The sequence below is a fragment of the Sinocyclocheilus rhinocerous genome, unplaced genomic scaffold, assembly GCF_001515625.1.
Source record: "Sinocyclocheilus rhinocerous isolate Xijiao unplaced genomic scaffold, SAMN03320098_v1.1 scaffold502, whole genome shotgun sequence".
Taxonomy (NCBI): Eukaryota; Metazoa; Chordata; class Actinopteri; order Cypriniformes; family Cyprinidae; genus Sinocyclocheilus; species Sinocyclocheilus rhinocerous.
The window spans coordinates 2,227-7,261 of NW_015641028.1; the positions used below are offsets into that span (position 1 = coordinate 2,227).

The 5,035-nt window shown below is 31.7% G+C and overlaps 1 long non-coding RNA gene across 2 annotated transcripts; it reads right to left on the reverse strand.

The window, feature by feature from the left end:
• Positions 1-1,155: 1,155 nt before the first annotated feature.
• On the reverse strand, positions 1,156-2,488 carry LOC107754114 (uncharacterized). 2 transcript variants are annotated; one of them, XR_001641545.1, is made up of 4 exons: positions 2,231-2,488; positions 1,783-1,886; positions 1,624-1,679; positions 1,156-1,428 (listed from the first exon to the last, which is right to left on the reverse strand). It is a non-coding gene; the product is annotated as an uncharacterized LOC107754114 (long non-coding RNA). The 2 variants fall into 2 exon arrangements; XR_001641544.1 differs by lacking the exon at positions 2,231-2,488 and having other exon boundaries at positions 1,783-2,080.
• Between the last annotated feature and the right edge of the window lie 2,547 nt (positions 2,489-5,035).

Here is a 5,035-nt window from a genome sequence, read left to right on the forward strand (position 1 = left end):
ATCTGTAGCTGCTGCAATGACAAAACAGATCTGTATCTGTATTAGACTACAACTGGATGTGGACAGGGCTAAAATGTAAGCCAAAAATCACAGGCCTCTTTAAAAACAAACAAACAAATCTCTATTCCATTTATAGTTTTCATGTGGCGAATATGCCATGAATAATTCATAAAATTCCTTTTTTATCCCAGGTGAAAAAGAAATATATTTAAATTGTGCTTTTTCAGACATACTTACTATATTTAAATTATACTACACTAAGTGCATATTAAATTTATTATTTTGAAACAACTTTAAGTATATTAAGTGTATTTCAAGATATGTTTAAGTTTGATTTTAATCTATTTGTAATATATTTAATATATTGAAATTGTGTTAAAATGGAACCACTTTAAGTATATTTAGTGCAATTTAAGTGTATTTCTTAAAATACATTTAAAATGTCCTTTTAATACTTCATGAACTACAGTTAAGAGTATATTTGAAGCATCGTTTTAATGTACTTCAAGTACATTTCAATTGTATTTCAGCTCATTGGAAATGCATTAGCATTACACTACTAGTATATTATAAAGCTGCTTTTTTCAGTATATACACACACGTACACACTTTGATATCTAGAAAACTTTAATGTATTATATATTGTTGTGTACATTACAAATAACAATTACAAGCATATATACTTTGGTGAAAAACAAAACAAAACATACTATTAAATGTATTAAAAATGCACTTGAAATACAAGTATGTTTATAGTATATTTGTATTACTACAAACATACTCAAGTACATTTTAATACATTATAAAAAAACATAAATAAAAAAAGACTGAAATGCTATGGCAGAGCTATCTTTTCCATTTGTAGAACATTTCAGTTATACCGGCCTTACTAAAAAGTACAGAATTTTACATCAATGAATAAATAAAAATTACAATGCAATTTTCTGAAGAAAAAAAATACATAAAAAAGACTGAAAAACAAAGTGCATAAGTGAATAGCTGTGTGTGTGCAAAGACTGAAGATGATAAAGTTCAAGCAACAGAATAGGGAGGGATGGAGGGGGTTTTGGAGGTGGACAAGGAGATGGCGTAGGGATGGGGAGAGGCAAAAGTGCGGGGATGATGGCAGGATGTCAAGTCAAGTCAAGTGATGATGCCCTGGCAGCTTAGATGGTGTTTGGCACATGGCACAGACCCAGAGCATCCCAGTGCTGACAACACACGGCGGAATCGAGGGAGCGAGGAGCCAAGATGTAGATGGTGTGGCTGCCAACATCTGGGGGCCGACCGATGGAGACAGAGCTGGTGGATCCGAAGGCGCAGATGGAGGGCTGATGGAGCTGAGCGTCGTCGCAGGTTCTGGAGACCTGGGCACAGCCTAGTCGTCCTGACTCCTGGCATACAATATTTTGCACCAGAGCCTTGCAGCTTTAGAAAAAAACAAAACAGAAACAAAATTAAATAACAGATTTTTACATGAATGACTGAAAGCAAGCACAAATTAGCCAGCTGGAATGGACACATTGCTAACATTTTTCTTTCAAGATTGACCAAATCACCCTCCATTAGGCCTGATTCAAAAATCTCTATAACAGAGGTGATACAACATGAAAATATACTTACTATTCCTTTGCTTGTCTCTGCACTCAGATTTCAGTTTGTCTTCTATAGCAGCTGATCTGAAAAACAACAAATGTTAATATTTCACACACACACAAAAGCAAATGATGATTGATGATTTGTTTTCTTTTTAAGAATGACAGTACGCTGAGAACAATGTACCTGGTCGGTAATATAGTCAAAAGCCTTCCCAGCCTCAGCAGTTTCAGATGTACTGTATGCTCTCATATAAGCAACCCTTCTTACAATTTAATCTTTGTTCTTATCTGTAATGAGAAATATATATTAGAAAATAAAGGCGATAAGGTTGTCAAGCTTGAACAAATATAAACACCAATCAACGAACACTACCACAGTTGGCTAATCAGCTCAAGACAAAGTAATTGTATGTTCATAATCATGGTTTTTCAAAGATCATTAACCTCATTACAATGAAGCCAAATTGTTCAGGAAATCAGAAATAAATAAATGCACAACTTCATTTTGCAAATAAAAGAATGTTAATGTTGTACATGTTATAATGACTAATTTTATTTTATTTATTTTTTTCTGCCAATGCATGTGTCAAAAACACGACTGGCACAGACAAATAACGTTAATTAAATCTTACCTGAAGTCACAGTGAGGTTCCAAAAGCCAGACGCCATACGCGCTTGCAGAAGCTGGTAAAAATAAGAACATACCGCTATATTTTCTAATTAATTTCATAGTTCCCCCAAAACAATTTGAATTCTGTCATCACTCACCCTTAAGATGCTCCAAACCATCTAAGACTTTCGTTCATCTTCAAAAGAAAAGCTGAGATATTTTAATAAAAATCTGAGAGATTTATGTCCCTCCGATGAAAGAAGATTCACCAAAGATGTTCATGTTTCAAAAAGTTGAAATCTCAAAAAAACATCGGCAAAGTAATCCATATGAATTGCGTGGTTTCCTCCAAGTGCCCTAAAGAGACACGATCGGTGACCGCTCTATATAATACTGTTTAAATTTAGACTTATATTCACATTTAAGAGACATTTGCACGCACATCATATTTTATATACGAAGCTCTCTGGGGTGAGCTCATTATCATACGAACCAATCAGAGCCGTTCAATGGCTCTGGAACCAATCAGGTTTAGTCAGTGTGTTGTTTGAATTTAAACAAGTACATGCAAGTTTTTTTTTTTTCGTATATGATGTTGAAATCCTTGTGGGAATTTCAGAAATATATATTAGAAAATAAAGGCGTCAAGCTTGAACAAATTTATAAACACCTAGCTTATTACAATTAATGTATCATGTAATGAACAACAGCCTAATCAACCAAAGTAGCATAACCTTTTAAGTAAAACTGAACAACATATTAAACAACATATTTTAAATATCGCAATGCTTAATAATAGTTGACAAACGTTTGTACATTGTAAATGTTAAAAATGTTTTTCAAAATATTGTACTTTTCCAAATATTAAAATTATAAATACATAAATATTTAAAATATAACCATGTGTAGGCCTACTGCAATATAAAGTACATTAAAAACCCACTAAAAGTGTAATCATTTTGTTATGTTCTTACACAAAGTAGACATAAAATATACTTTAAGTAAGGGTAACATAAGTATGTTTTCTGTAAATACACTAAAAAGTCACTAAAATGTATGCTTGTGTTTAGTATATCCCTTAAAAGTGTAACTAAAAATATATTTATTACCATAGTATTTCTACTATACTTTTTAGAAATATACTAATAGTGTGCTTGTGTTTAGCATATTCCTTAAAAGTGTAACTAAAAATATATTTATTGCCAAAGTATTTCTAGTATACTTTTTATAAATACATTAAAAGTATGCTTCTGTTTAGCATATTTCTTAGAAGTATAACTAAGCATATATTTAATACAAAAGTACTTCTAGTATACTTTTTAGAAATATATTAAAATGTAATTCAATATATTTTTATTGCACTTCAAATAAGCATGTTGGGAATACAAATGTATTATAAACATACTACTTGAATTTCAAGTATATTTTTAATACATTTAATACTACATCTTTTTCACCTGGGATAACAACCTTTATATAAAATAAAATGCTTAATAATAATATTATTAATAACAATAAACAGGTTTTAAATATTAATGTATTACAAATATTTAATATTATTTTATGATGGCTGAATATTCAGTCTACTGAATAATGTTTTTAAAAACTCTATTCCATTTATAGATTCCATATGGCAAATATGCCTTGTATAATTCATAAAATTATTTTTATCCCAACCTGTATGTAAAATAGAATGCTTAACAACAACAACAACAATAATTATTATTTTTGTTATTATTATTATTATTAATAATAACAATAATAATGATAAACAGGTTTTAAATATTAATATATATAAAAACAATAACAATACATTTAAAGGGGTCATATGATGTTGCTAAAAATAACATTATTTTGTGTATTTGGTGTAATGAAATGTTTATGCGGTTTAAGGTTCAAAAAACATTATTTTCCACATACTGTACATTATTGTTTCTCCTCTATGCCCCGCCCTTTTGAAACGCGTCGATTTTTACAAAGCTCATCTGTCTGAAAAAGCGAGGTGTGCTGTGATTGGTCAGCTATTCAGTGCGTTGTGATTGGCCGAATTCCTCAAGCATTTGACGGAAATGTTACGTCCCTTACCATACTGTGACAAAACCAATAAAACCCAATATAAACGAGGCATTTGTTTCATCCAGTGGGGACATAATTACTGATTATAATGACTTATACTATCTTTTTACTTTTTACGCGTTGCATCACGCCGCGTAAACATAAAACCATGTCTGCATTTGTGATCGGAGAAATGACAAACAACAAGCGCTACTCTACACTGCTCAAAACTCGCGTTTGAATCATCAGTGGCAAATCCTTTAAATATGAAAACGTACCTTCAGGCTGTGAGTCAGCATTATTTGTCAGCATCATAGACTGTGGTCAGCATGCGCGCCAAAGGGGAAACGGGAACTGAATTCACCGGAACACCGGCGGCTACTCTCCCAGGAAACAGTCCTCGTCCTCCGTAAAATGCGTTGCACACATCTGAATATTTGGTTTGAACTCTTCTGGAACAGTAGAGCTGGACGATTTTGCAAAAAAATAAAATCTTGATTTTTCTAGAATGTTTGACCGATTCTTGATTTTTTATGATTTTTAACTAGTCAAATTGAAAATGTAACAACATGATTCAAGTTACTTTTTCTTTATTAACCCTCTAGTTAAAGAAAATTCTATTCTAAGTGCAGCACACATGAAGTTGTCAACATGATGTAAACGCTAAACACATCACTTACATTTTTGCAGAAAAGATGCATAAACTACAAGTACATATAGTACAAACTTGTCTAATATATATTATGTGTTCAGAAATAATACAAGGAAAATT